Source organism: Aethalodelphis obliquidens, unplaced genomic scaffold, assembly GCF_003676395.1.
Source record: "Aethalodelphis obliquidens isolate GAN/ISIS:26980383/991018 unplaced genomic scaffold, ASM367639v1 scaffold33, whole genome shotgun sequence".
Taxonomy (NCBI): Eukaryota; Metazoa; Chordata; class Mammalia; order Artiodactyla; family Delphinidae; genus Aethalodelphis; species Aethalodelphis obliquidens.
The window spans coordinates 304,523-326,807 of NW_020837977.1; the positions used below are offsets into that span (position 1 = coordinate 304,523).

At 36.6% G+C, this 22,285-nt stretch overlaps 1 long non-coding RNA gene across 1 annotated transcript; it reads left to right on the forward strand.

The window, feature by feature from the left end:
- The first annotated feature begins 2,767 nt into the window (after positions 1–2,767).
- LOC113631435 (uncharacterized) lies at positions 2,768–15,729 on the forward strand. Its single transcript, XR_003437314.1, has 2 exons — positions 2,768–2,824; positions 15,138–15,729. It is a non-coding gene; the product is annotated as an uncharacterized LOC113631435 (long non-coding RNA).
- Positions 15,730–22,285: the final 6,556 nt, after the last annotated feature.

A 22,285-nucleotide genomic window follows, 5' to 3' on the forward strand; every position in this document is an offset into this window, starting at 1 on the left:
TCTCTGCCTTTTCATTTTGTCTATCTTTCTGTGAGTGTGGTTTTTGTCCCACAGGCTGAAGGATTGTAGTTCTTCTTGCTTCTGCTGTCTGCCCTCTGGTAGGTAAGTCTAAGAGGCTTGTGGAAGCTTCCTGTTGTGAGAAACTGGTGGTGGTTATAGCTGGTTGTTCCTCTGGTGGGCAGGACTCAGTAAAACTTTAATCTGCTTGTCTGTTGTTGGATGGGGCTGTGTTCCCTCCTTGTTGGGTTTTTGGCCTCGGGTGACCAAGCATTGGAGGCTACATGCTCTTTGATTGGGCTAGTTGTGGACTCCAGGAGGGCTCATGCCAAGGAGTACTTCCCAGAACTTCTGCTGCCAGTGTCCTTGTCCCCGTGGTGAGCCACAGCCAAACCCTGCCTCTGCAGGAAACCCTCCAACACTAGCAAGTAGGTCTGGTTCAGTCTCCTATAGGGTCACTGCTCCTTCCCCCTGGGTCCTGATGCACACACTACTTTGTGTTTGCCCTCCAAGAGTGGAGTCTCTGTTTCTCTCAGTCCTGTCAAAGTCTGCAATCAAATTCCTCTAGACTTCAAAGTCTGATTTTCTGGGAACTCCTCCTCCCATTGCCAGACCCCCAGTTTGGGAAGCCTCACATGGGGCTCAGAACCTTCATTCCACTGGGTTGACTTCTGTGGTATAATTGTTCTCCAGTTTGTGAGTCACTCACCCAGCAGTTATGAGATTTGATTTTATTGTCATTGCACCCATCCTACCGTCTCACTGCAGCTTCTCCTTTGTCTTTGGATGTGGGGTATCTTTTTTGGTGAGTTCCAGTGTCTTCCTGTCGATGACTATTCAGCATTTAGTTGTGATTTTTGTGCTCTTGCAAGAGGGAGTGAGTGCATGTCCTTCTACTCTGACATCTGGAACCAATCTGGGCAACTATTGCTTTAATTGTTAAAATTTTTTTTTTCAGCAATCAAAAGACAACATAATGGATATACATTGAAAATGAAAATGCATATTTATTTAATAAAGAAGTCATTATATAATTTTTTGAACATTCAAATTGTTACATACTTAATGTGAAGGTATTAATAACATTATAGTAATGACTACATTTTTAAGGTATCCAATAAACCACTGTAGTTTAGTTTTATTATTTCATCTTAACTACAAGGTGAGTAATAATAGTATTCTCAATGATAATACGTGGAAATTGAGATTGATATGAATTAAATCACCTAGATAACAAATAGAAGATCAAGCACATGAATTCATGATGATATAGATCTGATTCTATTTCATATGCTCGGAACCAGATGGACAAGAAAGTGATTGAAGTTATTTTGAGATCTCAAAACAAAGTTTTGCATAATTAATTAAGTTATCCTTATTATTTATATGCATTTTTATATTTCATTGTAACATATTACCATCACCCAAGACACAACTTCAAATTTGCAACCTTGAAATATGGTCTTTTGGTGACTGGTGCCAGTATTTTGAAATTTAGCATCTTGAGAATCTGCGGGAGAGTAATGAGTTTAATTTTCCATAGAATCAACAGATTTCTTGGGTCAACCAACATAAATACTGAAATTTGCAAATTTCTTGTAGGCTAGATCTAGTATATATTTTCTTCTCATTAGAGAAATACAAAGAGGAAGTGACTGAAATTTTTGCTTTTATAAATTCTGCCTATGGTATGCAGAAATTCTATGTGGCAATAGTACAGTTTCAGTTGTGAACTCCCATGCTTTGATATTTTAGACTGGAGTATATCTTTTGGAGCCTCGGTTAGAAATCTGAAACCCTCATTATTTCTGCATTTGTTAAACTATGTCTTTTGTTCCACTTGCAGACCAAGTAGTTGGCTTTGATAAAACTTGATCTACATTCAGAGATCTGCTCTGATCTTGGCTTTCTAAATGGTTCATCCTGGGGCACCCTAGAATGTTTGAGAAGATACTTTTAACTGGCTTCTTTTTTTTTCCTTTTAGCTAGGCTGTTTTCATTTACATACCTGGAACTTTTGAATTTTACATTTGCTCTAAGACAGAAAAAGTTTTGAAAAGCTTTGCATTCATGTATTTGGCATGATTTTCATGAATTAATGCTCTTATTTCAAATGTATAATTTTATTTAATAATTTCCTATATATAGAGAGAGATCTAGATAAATGTATATCTGCATATATGTGTGTCCATGTGTTACAAGGAGAATTTGCTATCTTAAAACAGAAATACTGGGTATGTTTTACCTATGTTTACTCACAATGTTTCGTCAAGATCAGAATTTAAAATGATACTTCTGTATCTGTTCTCTTTGAAAATATGTTCATTGAGGGATGTAGCCTGAGGGCATCTTGAAAACAGTTTATTTTAAGATTCCACATATAAACAATTCATGGAACTAAAAAATAATCAAACTATAGTGTTATTTTTGTATTCTCAAGCTACTTTCTGCAACTCAACTTTTAATTTATTGGCATTCATGAGATAAAATTAGTGATACTAAATCATGCCTTAAACACACACACACACACACACACACACACACACACACACACTATATTTACATCATTCTTCTGTGTCTTTATATCTACTATGCATTTCACTAAAGCACCTAGAGGATAAAAATTGGAATTACTTTTCCTAAATTGTCTATCCAGCTTGCATTCTACTTTCCCAACTCTTTTGGACATTTTCAATATTTTTCAGATTCCCACCAGTACCCTGAACCCAATATGTGTCAAGTGAAATTCTTCTCTTTGTCTCTTTTTTTTAAGTGTGATCCCAGAAGTCTCACCAAGAGATGGTGTTGATTCTTCTCAGTGCAAGAGGTAAGTTGATTTACCATGGAGTTCTCCTGTATAAATCAATACTAGGGTCTACTTAGCACCTTTTGAATTTCCTTCTTTGGTTTTGGTAACAGGAACCTACCTGAATACAATTTACTTAGACTTACATGTAGAGGTGTTTATGAAAATAGACCAGTCAGATCTCATGCTCTGTGGAACATAACTGTCCAATGATACTAGTTTCTGTCCCTGTGGATTCACCACTGCAGTAACACTGAGGCCATATATTCTATGTCCTGTTCCTAGCCAATGACTGAGCACAGAGGAAGTCCTAAGGTGGACCCATTTCAGTGAAAAGCAGGGCACTTCCAAGGCACAACTTTGTCTTGAGAGCACTCAGCTACCCAACCCCAGCATTCTTCAAATTGTACTGTAATCTGCAACATGTCCTACAATAACCTTAATTCCAATCACCATTTTCTTACACAAGATTGATATTTATATCATAAGCTGAATATTCTTTCCACTTTCTTCTGCTGCCCCTCCATCCCACTTTCATCTCTAATCCCATTTTGACTTCAACATCTTGGAGAACCCACACTAATGTAAATGGAAAATAGAATAGTTCAAGAAAACTGGTGTTAAAATGAGGATTTGAGATTGATTCACTATCCCCTGTGCTGGTGAAAAGTACGTCATTCTGAGTAGTTTTAGGGCATAGACAGTTCTGAGCACAAGATGATTACCCACTAACTAAATATTTCCCTGTTTAAGACCCAGGGAAATAAACTTGTGGAGGGAAATATCCTTGAAGTTGTAGGTGATTCTGGCATTTGTAAGATATGGTGGGAACTATGACTATAAATAGAGCAGAGCTGTTTGTTACTGCTAATCTGTATTGACTCTTTGTGGAGGGATAATGAGAAACAAAGGGCAATTAGCAAGCAGTTAGAGACCTCTTTAGTAACTTACAAAAAAACCCTTACCTCCAACAGTAAAGGCTGAGCTGTATACCAAAGATCTGTCAGAGTGGAGATCAAGAGATGTTTGAATACCCTGACAAGGCAGATTTGAACCTTAAAGTGTGGATGGAACTTCTGGAGGAATGTCTGAGAATGACTCTGCAGACTCCTGAACACTATGAGTTTAAAGAGATGTCCCACATTTTTTCATCCAAAGCTAGCACTTCTCCTTTTGGAAGATGTTGCAAAAGCTTGTCTACCATAAGGGACTTGTGACCTTTCAGTAGCTTCCAATAACACTTTTGCTGACCCACAAGCTGAGGACTAGTTTAAATCTCAGCATAACTTGGCTAAGGATGTACAAGGTCTGAAAAAAGAGAGAAGAGATTACATATTGGAGAAATTGCAAAAATAGCTAGTGAGTACAAGCAGGAGTCAAGGAAGCAACCCTGGAATTGGATTTTAATGGTGTTGATCAAGGGGTCTGGAGTTTAAGACTGGATAAATCATGACCCATTGACTTGGAAACACAATTTCTGGCTTTAGAATGGCTTTCTAAAGACATGGATAAATCACCACCTTGGAGGCAAACTCTGAATGGACAGAATGCTGTCCTTCCAGATGTAGTGTTTGCACTAAATCAGAGCACATGCTTTATATGGCACCATGTCCCCCGTAGTTTCAGGAAAATTGGGACGATCAGTAGGTGTACAGAAAAGTCACCATAATGGTAGGAGTAATCAATCTTGATCAGTAAGAGGGATTAGGGCTGTTTTTACAATATGCAGTCAAAGAGGAAGCCATATGGAACACAGGTGACATACTTGAACACCCCTTGATACTCCCTGGACCCATGGTAATAGTGTCCAAACATACTCTGAAGACTTGGCCTAAGACCTGTATAATTGGCAAGAGCTCAGAACCTCAGGAATGAAAGTTTGAGTCACCTTGTCAAGATGAAGTGATGGTGCGAAAGAAGGCTTTGTGAATAGTCCCGTTTTTCTGCAATGTCACAGCTTTCCAAGCAAAGATTACTAGAAATCTGAGTAAAGCAGGGGTCTCCAACCCCCGGGCCATGGACTGGTCCACAGCCTGTTAGGAACCAGGCCTCACAGCAGGAGCAAAGCTTCATCTGCTCTCCCCATCTCCCCATCGCTCGCATTACTGCCTGAACCACCCACCCCCCATCCATGAAAAAATGGTCTTCCACGAAACCGGTCCCTGGTGCCAAAAAGGTCGGGGACCACTGGAATAATTGCATGGTAAACAGGCTTTGGAAATTACAGATTCTGCATTGCTCAAGTGCCATTTGCTTGCATTCTAATGTAATAAATCTGGACTCTATTTTCTTATCTCCCCCAGAGCAAAGCCATTTGATTACATTTAGAAGCAGCATAAAGGGGACTTGTTTATGCTGTACAGTCCAAGTCTCTCATCTCTGTCTCTCTCTCTCTCAGTTGCTCCACCTCTCAGAGAGGAGGAACATCAGAAGTGCCAGCCACCCTACATAAGCTCCAAGTCTCATCCTTTCAAAGTTCCTTTCCTGTAGTGCAACTTCTGCACATTCAGGTGATCTCTGGTCCATTTTATCAGGTCAGTTGTATTTAGAATTGGTACTGGAGAAGGGGCAAGTATGAGTACCAGTTGTAGCCCTGAGATCACTTGCAAAGAGAGAGACTGTTATTCATCTCACTAACCTTCCACTTTTAAGGTTCTCTTTGGGAAGATAAGCCCATAGGAACCATGGTGGAGCTGAGCCACCAAGCACCATGGAGAAATGGATATATGTAGCACAGGGACGGACTGGGGTAACCTTAAAAACATGACACTCAGATCTCCTATTACAGGGATCATGGTTGACTGATCGTTCCAGTTACTGTTACCAGCACAGGACAGAGCCTGGTGTGGCCAAGAAAGCAGGCCATTCCTGTGAATACAAGACTGTCCCAACAGGTGAGTTTGGCTCTAGGATGTCCCATTGGCTTTGCCAAACCTTTCTTGGAACTGCAATGTAGTCTGAGACTCTTCTTATTCATTCTACCTTCCTTTCCTCTGTCCTTCCATGGATATCAGATCTGCATCACGTTTTGAAGGTTCTCCTTACTTTCTCACGCTCCTAGGCGTTAATAGATCTCTTGCAAGTCTGATCCCTTCTTACCATCTGCTTTTCACCAATGTAAAATGACTCAGAGTATAAATTTATGGAGCAGCTCCAGGGAATCCAACATGATCTTCTCTTATGCACCTGATGGCACTCAGGAAACATTTCTTAAACACTTTCTGAGCGAACATTTGTGGGAGTGTACATGAGGCCAAAGATTAGCAGCCATCATTTATTGCTCTTGCTATGTTACTATATTTTCATCTTTTGTATTAAGTAAATATAGCCAGCTATTAGCCTGTATGGACAGAGGGAAGAAAAAGAAGGACTCTTTATTTTAACAGTGAGTGAAGATAGCAGTTGACTCTATAGATGGATGCTGAGAGTTGTATTCTATAAAGGAAAAAAGATTGACCCATGCGGACAATCATTTGTCACTTAGTAGCATAATGCAGAAACATTTCCCTATAAATAAATGTACACATAAGTGTAGTATAGTCAATCTTCTTTTTTTCTTGTTTTTAGAAAGTATAAGGGATTTTCCCTCTTTTTTGGTTGAGAAGAAAAGGAAAAGGAAAGAAGGCAAAATAAAACCCCCAAACAGTTACTAAGCAGTTGGCAGTGACTGTTTAATATTACTATGGAACAAATTATTTTGGGGGAGCTTGTAATCTACTCTGGGAATTTGTTCATAGATACATAATATACTCATGTATCTCACACTGCTGTTTATACTGAGTAAGCTATTGATTAGAACCTCCAAAATTCTCTCAAGTTTGGATACTCATTTGTGTCACTTGGAGAGTTTTAAAAATACCCATGCCTCAGCCACACCTCTAGAGATTCTGCCTCAATTTCTCTGGATGAGTCTAGGCATTAGTATTTTTAAAAGTTTCTTGGATATTTCTAAAATGCAATCAGGATTGAAAACAATTGGTAACATGTAAGAGAGAGAGAAAGAGAGAAAGACAGAGAGAGAGAGAAACTGAATATTCCATCCATTTTCTAGATCAGTGGAAAGTTGTATATTCACCTGAACTGTTTGCAGAGGTGACAGTAGCAATTATATTGCACTAGGTAGGGTTCAGAGGCATTTCCTCGTCATGTTATTTCTTGATCGACTAGTTCACGTTACACTTTATCTCAGTCTAAAGACCCATGCCATCTCCTTTAATTGACTACTTTCAAAGCCTCAGTGTTGGTCTCACTGTAACTCTGTCAGGGTCTTTCAGCCTAGATTACTCATGGTTACAGGCTTTAAAAATTATGGCTTTTATTCATATCCTTTGAAACCATATTCTTAAGTGGTTAGTAATTTTATTTATACTTTTTTAAAGTTCTCTTTTTCAATGAAAGAAGTATCGCATTGTGTGTCAGAAGAAATTTATGGAAATAAACCTGACCAAATAGTAAGTCAATGCTCCGGATTAGACCGCAGGGCCCTTTGCTCTCCATTCTGCTGCTAACTCACTGAGGCATGAGGCTAGGATATGGCTTTGATGCCCTTCACAGCCTCTTTGGATTAATCCTTAGCCTTAATGCCTTAAGACTTAGTGAGGTGCAACATACCAATTCCCACATGTCCCGTTTCCCTTACTGATGGGTTAGTTTTTGATTCATCATTTCTGCAAGTATCGTGTCAAATGGGTCGATAAAAGCATCAATGTTAGGACAGTTCATGTCCCGGTGGTCAGCTAGTGCCCACATGCTGAGAATTAAGTGGCGTATCACTACACAAATGTCCCCAAGACATAAGAATTAGGCTGTATTGACACGTTTCTCAGATGAAGCAAAACAATAATTTCTAATCTGCTACATTCCATTGTTGGATTGCTCAGTCATTTCATAGAGACTTCTGCTAACAATTAATACAGTCATAAAAAAGGGAAAATAACAGGGGGAAACATGCACACAAATTGAAAGCAGATATCTGAATGCTGTTGTCCCACAAATTTAGATCAACCGCACGTCTGCCTGGAAACTTGTAAATAGCATTCATAAGTGATGTTATCATATAAAGTGTGGTGGGGAAATCACAATGGTGCCTATTTGTACATTCTGGAATTAATATCTACGTGCAGATAATTAAGAGAACAATAAAAATACACGAAACAAATGTACACAGGGGAAGGTAAGAACTGAACATGATCCAAATATGTCATATTGTGGAAACCTTAGGGAAATAAAGTTTTATGCGATACTGGCAGACAGCATAGCTGCTGGAACCAGGATTTTGAAGTCTTGCAGCTTGGAAATAATGCTTTCAGTTAATAAGCGTGTGTGGGTGGAATTAAACTCACCACTCCCACTATTGTAGTCAGAATTATGTGCCTCATGTCCATACACGGTCCTGAAAATAATTCTTGCAACTTCTTTTATGAGAATGCTTTTGAACAAACCATGGTAGCATCAAATGATATCAAGATAAAACTTCTGTTGCTACGTGTTCATCCTCTTACATTATAAAGGTTTAGATATACACACAGGCATCAGGAACACTCCAGTGTGTTCCAAGAGAACAGACTTTAGCCAAGTGACTCAATTTTAATTTTTGACCCAATGAAAATCCTTTGAAGACTGCCGAGGTTATTAAAAGGCAACAATACTACAACAAGTGGTGTTTTCACAAGCTAGTGTTTCCTGGTTTTAGGAATGTGTTGTGCAACAATGTAGATACAAGGCCAGATATAGTCTAAGTGATTTAAATCTTTTGTTTATGTATCTCACAATATAGTGCAGCAGGCTTAGGTGGGGGGGGGGGCATGTCTCACATTTGAGGCACAATTAAATGCACATGTAGTTTTTTTTTTTTTTAACATCTTTATTGGAGTATAATTGCTTTACATTGTTGTATTAGTTTCTGCTGTATAACAAAGTGAATCAGCTATACAGATACATATATCCCCATATCTCCTCCCTCTTGCGTCTCCCTCTCACCCTCCCTATCCCACCCCTCTAGGTGGTCACAAAGCACCAAGCTGATCTCCCTGTGCTATGTGGCTGCTTCCCACTAGCTATCTATTTTACATTTGGTAGTGCATGTATGTCAATGCCACTCTCTCACTTCGTCCCAGCTTACCCTTCCCCCTCCCCGCGTCCTCAAGTCCATTCTCTACATCTGCATCTTCTTCCTTTCCTGCCCCTAGGTTTTTCAGAACCATTTTTTTTTTTTTTTAGATTCCACATATATGTGTTAGCATACGGTATTTGTTTTTCTCTTTCTGACCTACTTCACTCTGTGCACTATTCAGTGCACTTTGATTTATAACAGAGTAGATTTTGAAATCAAAAAGTTTATGTTATCAATTGTGTGTGTTTCTGTGTGTGTGTGTGTGTGTGTGTGTTGGAGAAAAGGGAGTTCAGGTTTGTTTTAAGAAGTCTGGTATTTCTTCACAAATAAATTCCAGTGAAATTAAATCACATGATAAGTTTTATAGATAGTTTTAAAAGAAAATATAAAAAAATTAAACACAAGGAAATTTCTGGATACAGTTTCCAAATACCCAAAGATATGCAATTTCTTTTGAGAGAGATAAACCAAATGGATTAAGCTCATTGAATAGTGTAAGCACAGAGGTTTCTGTCACAAATTGCTTTAAAACAATACTTTCCCATGTTCACTTAACTTTTTAAAATTGTTAATAAGTAAATAAGAATAGTACTACTCTCAGTAGTGAAAAGATATTTTTAGATGCCCCTTGGTAAGGGGCGCCATCAGAAAAACTAACAAGAAGAAAAAAATAAAACCAAATATATTACCCCTATAATAAATCATTTTCTTCCGTGATCTTCGTTCTGTAGCATCTGATGATTAATAATACATTGTTTTGTATGCCATCATGAGAAATACAACTTTCTCACATTCTAACAAGTCTTATTTGACTTAAAATGGAAATTTTTATTATACTGGCCTGTGGTATGGCCTTCAACAGACCATTAGTAGAGGCTTTATTTGTAATTAAAAAATATTTCTGTTAGTAATGGAAGGGTCATAAATAATATTTGTTTTTAGTCAAGAAAGAGGGCAGTTAGTCACCATAAGAGAAAGAATAACACATTGAAAGAAGATTTAATTCTGTAACACCTATAGAACTTGTATGAAAATCATTATCCCCCAGCTTCTTGCTGGGAAGATTTGGAGAAAAGACTTTTTGACAGTGATATTTTCTATTCTACTGTTATTCTCAGGGTTGATAATTCTAAATAGAGGAGAGTGCTCCTTCTACCAACGACAAAACTGTGACAAAGGTGACGTGCCACCTTGTCTACATAGAGGTACACGGAGTTGCCACTTACCTGTTCTTCCTCCATCCCTGTTATGCCCTTTCTCAGCCCTGCTCCCTAAGCAAAATTGTCTCTGAAACATAAATTCATTCATCCTTCCAGGGACTAAAGGTCACTTCTCCTCTGGGCTTTTGAGATTTTAAGAAATGCACTTAGCCTATTTGGCTTAAACTAAAACCTCAAAGTGACTTTCAGAAATAAAGGGAATGTCCAAGTGAGTGTGTGTGTGTGTGTGTGTGTGTGTCTGTGTGTGTCTGTGTGTGTGTGTATGTATGCATGTGTTATTTTGGGCAGAGTGGAAAGTTCTCTTGAGATGTAACACGCAGTATGGAGACTACACACTATTCTCTCTCTTTAGGAGGATAGTCCTATCTTTGCGAGGTCCTCAGAGATCAAAACTGTTTCACATTCACACTATATTTTGCATCCACATCATTAGAAAACCATAACACAAATAAAGCTTTAACTATTCATAAGTGTTCTTCAAGATTTCCTTTTACTAATTAAGATCTCACAGTTGTTTCGAGAGTTACTCTTTTCCAGGGCAACTTGTATATTTCACGTGCTTAGTATTGATTTTTTTTTTTATTAGATATGTGATGTGACTTCATGTTATGCTACATTTGGCTGATATCATCCCAAGTTGTATTCATGGGGGCCACTCTCCTGATTGCATAAGGAAACCAAAATTCAGTGATAAATCAGCTTTGATAATAAAGAACACAAAGAAAAATGATAAATACAAGTATTATTATTGGGAGCTGATCATGTCATAATAAAAATAGAAGCTAAGAATCATTAACTGTTGCAGTAACCGGGGTACCTAAAACCCCTCTATAAGGGGAAACTGCTCTATAAGATGCTCTATAAGCAGCTGCTCTATAAGATGGAAACAGACATTCAGAATCCACAGTATATTCCTTGTCTTCAGGTGCATCCTTATCTAAAAAAGAATCTCTAAAGATTAAGAAGGACAAATTCTATATTTGATTTCAAAGCCTATTTTGAGATGTGTGCATTAATGGCTCCTTTTGAAATAAGATCAGCTACTCCCTCCCCTCCATTGCTCCTTTTAATCTGTCAAGCTCTTACCATATACTATTTTAACCAGTGGGTGAATGTAGAGGTATAGGAAATACACATATGATATTACCTTCATAAATTCACCAATCTTGTGCAAAATAGGGTGCATAAGCAAATAATTTTATTACAAAGTGACAGTTTCTTCCAGAGAAGTAATAAAAGGTGCTCTGAAAGCATGAAAAGGAAGATATTCTATGATATTTCAGTTGATTTTTGAAGGATCAGTAAGGATTTTTACAAGCAGAGGTAGAGATAGGACAAGTCAGGCAAATCACATAGATATCATGTTTCAAAAGCTGTAAGAACTTCATGTGGCTGGAGAATAAAGGTGAATAAGAAGGGGCAGAAAAAAAGTGGTTAAAGGTAACCATGATGAGATAGGTAAGAGTCTAGATTGAACAAAACATGTCTGTGTACAAAAGTAGTTTGGACCTCACCTTATATACAAGAAAGGATTTTAAAACATATTTGTCATATTTGTGTCTGGTGGATGTGCGTAGATGGGGAGAGGATTAGATGGGAAGAGAGGAATAGAACAATCAGTTTTGATTGAGTTGAAAACCTTACTCCTGTTTTCATGTGTGAGACCCAGCCTTGGAAGAAACTAAGTAGCAGACTGTCAGATTTGTATTGATCAAATGTGAAAGCATGCAAGATCTGCATACCCTTTGGAGTGCTGGCTGACACCATGTCTGCCTTGCACATGGTAGAGACTGTACAGCCAAAATATTGAGTGATTCTCATTCCTCGTGGCTCATTAAGATAAGACAAAAAGGGGTGAGACTCACATTTTCAGCTCCACGTCTCTAATAGAGAAATGTCAATGGCTGGTGGCAAATTGGAATGACAAAAGATTACCCCTTTTCTTTGTATTTCCAACGGAGATGCAGCGTATGATAAAAGCGTGTGTATAATCTAGTGTCAAAATCCAGAAAAATAATTCCAGACCCAGTGTAGTGATATTGTCTACAATTCTCTATGTTAGTCTGACATAAAGATTCTTTCTAGTGTCAGGGGGAGTGTCTCATGAAAAATTATAATACATGTAATATAGAATCGTCTAAAAGAAGAGGCACACTACTTCGCTAGCTGATTATTTGAAGGGATGTTTCATAAATAGAAAATTTAATAGGAATGAACAAAAATCCAGTGGCTATTTGAATTATAATATTTTCTTTTAGGGTGGAAATAGTTTAGTACGGTATGTGGCTGGCCAAGACATTGCACCTGAACTGAGTGTGTAAGCCTCTAAGTCAACTAATTCCAAAAAGGAAAAGCAGCAATATATCATTCATTCATTCATTCACTTATTTTCTACTTCCTCAGAATTGCCATTTTAAATAGCTTTACAAAACATTGTGGATACAAAGTTAATAAAAATAATGACTCCACTCTTGAGGAATTTTCAGACTAGCAGAGATAAAACGTAGACATGCAAATAATCCACTGTAACACAATGCAGCAAGTACAATGGAAAGATGGAAACAATTCTGTCTAGGATCCTCCAGGAAGGGTTCACAGAAGTGATATCAGAATTCTGTCTTGAAGTGTGGATGGCAGTGAGCCAGGTTTAAAGGGGAAAGTCATGCTAACAAAGAAATTACAGCTAAAAAAATGTTTCTAAGAAAAATATTTTTAAAATCTTAAGGTATAATAGAATGACACTTTCAAAAACAACAATAAACAATAGGTAACGGATACATCTGAAGTCAGTAAGCAGCTTGGAGCTCTGTCTTTTCAGGCCATGCTGGATAGTCTACTGACTGCATTTTGCCAAAATCAGTAACAAAGGAAAATCTTTCATTTCATTCAGTGGTAAAATTTCTCCTTCTAATGCCGTGATTTTCTTCCATCATACACTCATTTTTAATAGCAGCATCATTAGAAACATTGTTTTGGATATAATTATACAAAAACACAATATTGAGAGCCTGCCAATTATATATTTAAAATTTTAGTTTAATGGAAAATAATTACTGGACTTCAAATTTCATCTCTTGAATTAGATTCTTAGTTTTGTTTCTTAACAAGCATATGAATTCAAGCAACCTATTTACTGTGTTCTTAGAACCTTAATTTAGTAATCTTTAGAAAGGAGGTAATTTCCCTGAAATGGAAGAGACAAATGCTCACTGGATCATGCTTTACATTGAAAATGTAAAATGCTATAAATGTGAATGTGGCATTATTATAGTAATGATTATCTGTGATATCAATGCTTGTCTATTGAGGTAGAGGCAGAATGAATGTCCTGTAATGAGAAATATATTCTGCTTAGCTTTGCCTTTTGGAAGAGAATGGGGGACTCTTAAGCAAAACTATCTATTTTCTTATCTTAGGCCTACTAATTATTAGTCATGTGACAATCGGCTTACCTTTCTGAATCTCAGTGTTTCTCATGTGTAAATTGTCAGTGGAAATAGCTAACACCTATACATACAATATCTTTGCATTTACAATATGATTTTGCATATAATAGTTGGGTAATTTACAGCAAACATATTAAGTTAGCAATTGTATAATCCCCATGTTTCTTTATTAAAAACCGAACCTCAAAAAAAGTGTATCACTTGTTGGAAGCCACAGTTTAACAGCTCAGGGAGAAGAACTTTTACTTCTCTCATTTGTTCTTATATCTTAGGTTCTTTTTTTTTTTTTTTAACACCTTTATTGGAGTATAATTGTTTTACAATGGTGTGTTAGTTTCTGCTGTATAACAAAGTGGATCAGCTATACATATACATATATCCCCATATATGGGGGATCTTGCATCTCCCTCCCACCCTCTCTATCCCACCCTCTAGGTGGTCACAAAGCACCGAGCTGATCTTCCTGTGCTATGCGGCTGCTTCCCACTAGCTATCTATTTTACATTTGGTGGTGTATATATGTCCATGCCACTCTCTTAGGTTCTTTTTAAATACCATGTAGTTGCCTTACTGAATTCTAGTTGCACTACATTTCTTCAGGGCTGTGAGGAGGACCAAATGAAATAATATATTGAGTCTAATTAAATTAATGCCTGTGCATAAGGCACTGTTACTGTTTTCACACTAGAAAATGATATACTTGTGCTTATTTCCATGTATATATGAGACTTTTCATATTCACTTTAAATTATATGGTTAATATTTTATTCCCCCAAATTATAAGATAAAATAAATGTTATTCTGGGATTTTTATGCTGATGATTTTTTGTAAGTATAGAAGATTTTAATTCTATTTCAGATACATAAGATAAGGCAGCAATGTCTTGCTAGTTTGAGTGTTTTAGGAAAGAAAAAGCTCATTCAAACCACAGTTGCTCCTAATTCACACACTTAGGCTCTGTTTGCTTAGGTTTCATTATAAGCTATGGCATCCTCAAAGAATTAGCTGTGGGCAAGGAAGAAATCTTTATTCCCTGAGAATAATCAACTGAATCACCCTGGGATAGGAAAACAGGAGTGAAACAAGGATTTGAGTACTTTCAAGCCCAGTATTAGATTTGAGGACCCTTGTCTGCCTACACTAAGGGATTTTAAACAAAAAGGTATCCATTTACCTTAAGAAGTACAAAGTTTATTTAAGAGCCCCTGATTTCTTTAGAATACGATACGAGTCTTGGCATTGAACAGAAACATGTGATTTTGCAACATGTGTCCATATGTGGTTCACGTACTCCACATGTGTTCTGTCAATGGGTCCTGTGACCTCACTGTGGATCACATGTGTTTTACATATGCTTTGTATGGTTCACATCTGTTTTAAACATTTTTTTCCCTGACAGTAGACACTCTTGTTATATTACCATTTGCTATAATAATTAAATTCAAGGAACTGAACTTGAGAGCATTTGTGGGGGAGGGCATTTGTTAGTTTTGATTTATATTTGGTGCTGTGTTGAGTGATACCCATTATAACTGCCTATCGTATCTCTTTGTAGGCATACTGTTGCTGCGTTTAACCTCACTGAAGCCAGACTAATCCAGAGATGTTCTTAGCTTCCTGTGACTCATATGAAGGTTATCATTTTAGAAGAGACCTTGAAAACATACTCTGGATTTAGGGGGAAAAAAAAACCCTGACATTTCCAAGAGGAAAAACTTCTTTTAAATTTTATATTGTAGATGCAGAGCTTAAAGCATTTAAACACATACAGCAAGCAATATAATATGAATCATGTAACAAAAATTAAATTTAAGTGAAAACCTTTTGTGGTATATTGCAGTCACAAAAGAAGATACAAAATGAATGTGGACACCTGCCTGTTTTACTTGTATCAGGAGAAAATAAAATTCATTGTCATTTAATGAATTGCTTTCTGTTGTAGTACACTTAGTTATCTCTTCGTTTAACCCCAAGAAGTATCTTTTTAAACTCACAGCTGTATCTGAATAGGGGTTACCAACTAAAGAGGTAAGCAATACTTTTTATTAATTACAATGTATTTGTTTTCATCTGTCTTTACAGAACATTCTAAAATTAGACACTTATCCCTTGAATAAAGCAATACCCAGCTTAATAAAGTCTGAGAAGCAGTGACTCTATTTTGTATCTTTTCTTGATGTGTGGATGTAATGCTCATTAATGTTAATAGTTCTTGGAAATAAATGAAGCATATTGGATTGCTGCTACCTTCTCCAAACACTAAGTAGGAACGTGTTTGCCCCCCAGCCAACAAGGTACCTAATGCTCAGTTGGCCAAATGTTAAAAGAGATTTGGTGCTGTAGGCGATTAAATCCATAGTCTGCCCCTGTGGAACAGGCAGCCATAAATAAGCATTTAAAAAGAATCTCAGCCTTTAATGAAGAACAGGGGAATTTTGATCAGTAATCAGAAACAGGTTTGGAGGTACAGGGACAGTGGCATGCGTATTTTGATTTGGTGCATAGAACATTCATTGTTTTAGAAACATTCCAAAGAATGGATCCCAGTGTACTAGTAAATGTTCAGTGGGTTTTGAACAGTTGAAGAATTTAGAGTCAGCCATCTAGAGGAAAAAGAGGCATCCTTAATTAAAAATAAATGGTATAGAATGAAATGAGACAAAGAACAGGTACAACAGAAAAAAGGAAAATGCATGAAATACAAAGTGTAGCAATTCTAATGCTTGCAGGTGCTGCATATGAATGTGTGTATATATTTAGAAAGAACTTTTAAATAAAAAAGAAAACATGCTTTTATCTTATAGTTTGTAATAACAAGCACATTAATGCAGTGTATGAAATCAACCCAGCTAATGAGTCATCAGAATTCTCAGAAGGAAACACAGTTCCATTCCCATATAGTTAAATGTACTTAAAACAGACTAGAAAAACATTAAAAGCAAAGGTAGGTCAGAGGAAAAAAGTAAGCCCTGGTAATGGAAGAAACACATTTAGACGGACAAAATGAACTAGTTTAAAATACTTCATCTTGGGGATTACTATTTTAACTAAACTGAATAGTCAAAACTTGTCATTTGTTTTGTTTCATTTTTTTCCTTCTGCTTGGAGTCAGTAATCACTCCATACATCTTATTGTGTTTGAGCTTGAAATTCAACGAGCTGTGGATTCAGAGATACAATGTAAGGCAAACAATGTCTAAATGTGGAGAGGTGGTGGAAAGTGGTACCAATAATTGGTAAGGCTGTCCCTTTGCCTCACACCATGCAGCTGCCCATCATGCTTTCAGAGATGATCTCTTATAGCTCTATTGATACCTTGTTGGGTGGGGTGTACATAAAGGTATTTCTGTTATTTATCATCATACTAACTTGTACAAGACAAATGACCAGCAATATGTTGTCAATGCATGAAAGTCATGGGCACATCCAAAACATCATGACAATGATGAGTCTGCCCCTTGGATCTTATTCCCAGAGTAACCAAATCTTGACAGTGTACCTCACTGCTTCCTTGATACTCCCACTAAGTATCTAATAGTCATCTCACATTTAAACAAATTCACAGTGAGATTTCTGATTCTCTCTGATTCCCCAAACCCCACCCATCCCACAATTTTGCCATCTCATTAAAGTCAGCTCCATCCTCCCTTATACTCATACCAAAAACACTGCAGTTGTCCATAACCTCCCTGTTTCTCTCAAACCCATATCCAGTCTATGAACAAACACCCTTGTTTCTGTCCCTAAGGGCTGTATACTCAGAATACAAATTCTTTTACCATCTTAATCATTGCTACCCTCATCCAAGATATTATCATTTCTTGCCTGGATTATTGCAACAGCCTTCTAATTGCATTGGCTCTTGCCCTCTTTCAATCTATTTGCAACATATCAAAGACACTTTTTGTAAACCATGTTTGTTGATATTTCTCTACTCCAGTTCTTCAATGCTCTCAATACGCTGAGAGTAAAAGCCACATTTCTTACAAAAACCTGCATGATCCCATGTCTTGGAGCTTCACAATCATTCTTCTTTACTCATTTTGCTCTAGACATACTGGCTTTTGCAATGCCCTACACACCAAGCATGACTTTGCTACAGGGTATTTGCACTTACTGTTATTTTTCCTTCAAACACTCAGGGCTCATATACATCCCTGGATTATTCACTCTCTTCCTGTAGGTCTCTTCTCAAATGTTAACTCATTGGAAAACTGACACTCCCTAACTCTTGCAATTTTTCTTCGTAGCATGTAACTTCACCAGCATTCATACATCCACAGTACCTACCATAGTTTCAGGCACATAGTATTTATTCAGTAAACTTTTATCAAATGAGTTAATTCCCTCATCACAAGTGGAGAAAAATAAAGCCCTGGAAATCTTATCAAGTCTCAACTTGTCACAGAAAACTACAGACTAAAGAGGTAGAAAGTAGTGTCCATACAACACAACATCAAAGAGAAGAGCTTTAGTTATTTGTTCTCAGGACTGTCCAGAGGCTGTTGAAGGACACTCAGTGGAAAAACAGACATCAGACATTCTTCACACGCTTCCTCTGTGCTAGTGATTCTTTTTTCCTGAACACATAGAAAATTCTAACTTTATGAGGTAAAGACTACCATCATCTTTTCAATAGTGAGCAAGGATTTCAAGGTACAGAGATATTAAATAACTTGTCCAAGGCACTTGGTTAGAAAGTGTCAGAGTTGACGTTGAAACTAAGGCAAGCAGGCTTAGGACCTTCTCTCTTAAATACTGTAATATATTTCATTGAATACTTTTGTGGTCAAGAGGACTCACACATTTCTCACTTCTGACTTAATAGAATTTCTGGAATTTCAAATCTAAGTAATTCTGAAATTATTGTGACTCTGCCCGCTAGGCCCTGGCACCACCCAGGATTCTGTAACTCTGTAACACTCACAATAGGTGATGGGATAGGCACCTCTATATCTTTTTTTTCTTATTGAAGTACATTTGATTTACAATGTTGTGTTAGTTTCAGGTGTACAGCAAAGTGATTCAGTTATACATACATATATATCTATTTTTTTTCAGATTCTTTTCCCTTATAGGTTATTATAAAATATTGAGTAGAGTTCCCTGTGCTATACAGTAGATCCTTGTTGGTAATTTATTTTACATACAGTAGTGTGTATGTGTTAATTGCAAACTCCTAATTTATCTCTCCTCCCAATGCTAAATAGATCAAGTCATGGACAGTCAACCTTAAAAAGATATTATTCTCAATGAGGATGATTATACACTTAGGCTATGAGCTTAAATGTCTTTGCTTAATCCATCTGTTGTAGAGTAAGACCAGGCCCATTTGTAAAGTTTTGACTTTAACCACTTTCAAATTAGAACTATTGCATTTTGACAAATTCTGTGATTTACATCTTATACATTTTATAAGCCCAATAGAATATCCCATAGAATTAAGACACTTAATATTTATATCAGAGGTATAGATTTTTTACTCCTATAATATTCAATATGCTGTAATATTAGTTTGTATTCATAGGTATATGTCGGTGTGGGCAAATACCACAGATACACACACACACACACACACACACACACACACACACACACACTAGACACACAGGCTTGCATTTCTCCTTGGAAATATTTGACAATGCATACAAGGTTAGATAATGCGTTTGCCACTGGAGTTTGGCCTTTGTGCTTGAAAATATATTTATTAGCTATGAGAAAAATTCCTGAATTCAACTTAAGAAAAGAAAAAAATCTCTTTAATTTTAATTTATTCTCCCTTACTCTTAAAGATAGAAGACAAATGAAAGTTTATAGCATGATTTTCCCTATGACTGAAGTGAGGTACATAAAATTTCAATGGCTGTGCAAAAGGTATACTGTTACTAAGCAGCAAAGAAAGAACTTGATAGTTGGTGTGTTGCTTCCCAGTCTATTGCTTTGTGAATGTGCAGATCAAGAGAGCAGAGACAAGTATTTATCTTAAATAACCAAGCCGCAGGCTTCTTAGAAACAGATAAAGGTTCTTTATGGCTCCCAGGGGTCCTTTGTGTCACTATTATTGTGTCACATTATTTCTGACCCTTCTTTTAATTTATTCACTTAATTTTTTGTATCTCTTTTTATATAAAATGAAACACTGACATTTCAAAAAATGATTGTATCAAATGATAGTATGTTTTGAATTTAAATGTAAATGTATATGTACAGACAGATAAATAGATAGACAAATAGATCTCATTATTTCTACTACATTGATAGACATTTAATATTCAAACTCAGAATCGACGTATCTGGGGAGAGGTGAGTCCGGGGGTAAACAGATGAAAATAAGCAGCCCTTTCCTTTTCACATCAAAAGTAGAAAAATCCAGTCTTTTCTCCTAATTTTTTTCTTGTTCTTTTGACAGCAGTCCATTTCCCATTATTTCAGGGCTGGTTGTTATACTAGTCTTTATTTTTTATACTTATAAACTCAGCTTTTATACTTTTCTCATAGAAAACACTTCACTCGGCTTCTTTTGTGGATTAACATTTAAAACAAAAGATGAACAAAGTAGGAAGTAGGCTCGTTTATACGCCATCCATCCCAGTGTATTAGTGAGTGTTCTAAGCTCTGAAGAGCTTTTAAGAAATATAAGCTCTTAATGCTAAGATCGCTATTGTGTCAACAAATACTTTTCTATAAACTCAAACTCCCCAGCTGTATGAAACATCGCTTTATTTATTTTTTGGTTTAAAAAAATTTATTGCAGCCAAGACATCTATCTTTTATGATGATGCATTTTGAATACATAGTTGGGTTAAGCCTTATTACTTTGGTCTAATAAACAGAGAGATGAAAATTGAACTGCTGGATGAAGCCCTAAAACTCTGACATTTGTGTCACTTGCCTCAGCCACCTGGTTGCCTACAAAGAGATCCTGACCTTTGTCACAAAAGCATTGCTGTAGAGATTAAATAACGAATAGCTGCAAGTGATTTTGAAGGGCAACTCGGGATGACTTTTGGGTGTTAGTTTACCCTGGGTGCCCCAAAGAACAATCCAGTGCACTTGTACTGTGGCGTCAGACCTGACTCCTGGCAGGTAACCAATATGCTTTATTTTGATTATAGTAGGAGGGCAGGATTAAAAACATAATACTCACTTAAGGATGAAATTATATTCAGTCCAAATAATGGATGAACTTACAATTCTGGACTTTTCTTATTGCTCTTTTTCAAAGTAAAAAAGAGTTGGAGAAAGACAAAAGATGTTCATTATTTTTTTTTAATTTTTATTTTACAAATGCCCAAGTAAAAAAGTAAAGTAAAAAAGAGTTGGAGAAAGACAAAAGTGAAGTAAAAAAGTAAAAAAGAGTTGGAGAAAGACAAAGTAAAAAAGAGTTGGAGAAAGACAAAAGTAAAAAGGAGTTGGAGAAAAGTAAAAAAGAGTTGGAGAAAGACAAAAGATATTCATTATTATTTTTTTTAATTTTTATTTTACAGATGCCCAAGTAAAAGATTATTTTCTTGGGCTAGGGCTTTGTTATATTTTTTTCTTTAAAATGTGAAGAGCAAGTGCTTTATTAAATTAATTGAAAAGGCTGATGCAGTTTTGCCATGTAGACTCCATAAGGTTTTGTCAGCAGATTGGGTATGAGTCATTGTATATGCAAAATGATATGGACAACTAATTACTTGAATAGTAAATATCAATCAAATAATGAAACTGCTTTAAAATATACATCTTAAAATTTAAATAAATTTATTCACACCAGTATTTCTTTTATCTTCAATTGTAAGAGAAATTTGTTAACAGTGATTTATCCATTTTGTTGGAATATATTTGCCATACTTATTCTTGAAATAGGTTTCCATTATTCACAAGTAAAGGTAATCCTGTCCATTCCACACTGCCCCCCCTCCCCAGCCCAGGTTCTCATTATCTCACACCTGGGCTATTGTCTATTTCTCACCACTCTCTCCCCTTCCAATTCTTCCTAGACAACATATCCACTCTGTCTTTTATCATCCCACTTATGTGACCTCTCCCATTTTCTAGAGGATAGAGTTCAAAGCCCATATTATTGCCGTGAAACCATTCTACATGCTCCCTTTCTTTATGCTCCTAATTTTATCTTTGCTTTTATTTTTCTACATAAAACTTTCACTCCAGCCAAATGACTTTATTAATTAGTCCTCTTGTTCATTAATTCAATAACTATCTACTTATTATCCACTCTGTGTAAGATTGTGTTTCTTGTGTCTGTGATGATTCTGAGGGATGCAAGGCAACAGCTCTCTGACCTGCTCAGCTATGAACATGCTCTCTCCAGTCAGGAGTCACCTGCTCCTTTCCTAGTTTCACTTGAAGACTTCCCTGGAACGTTCTAGTCTTAATGATCAGGCCTCTTCTACATATATAAAGACTGCATCACTATATCAGTACATTTGCTCTATCAGTTAATCCACAGAAAGACAGGAGCTTATGTTTATTTCGAGCCTATGAAGGCCCTTTACAGTACCCTTCATATAATACAATCTTAATAATTATTCATTGAGAGGAAACATAAGGAAGTAAAAAAGAATATGTTTTAAGTCGGACACAAGTGTGAATCCTGTTTCTGCTCCTGTCTAGCTGTGCTTAGGCAATTTTATCTAATCCTTCTGAGTGTTTTTTTTCTGCATTTTGTAATGGGCATGATAACTACTCCATAGGGAA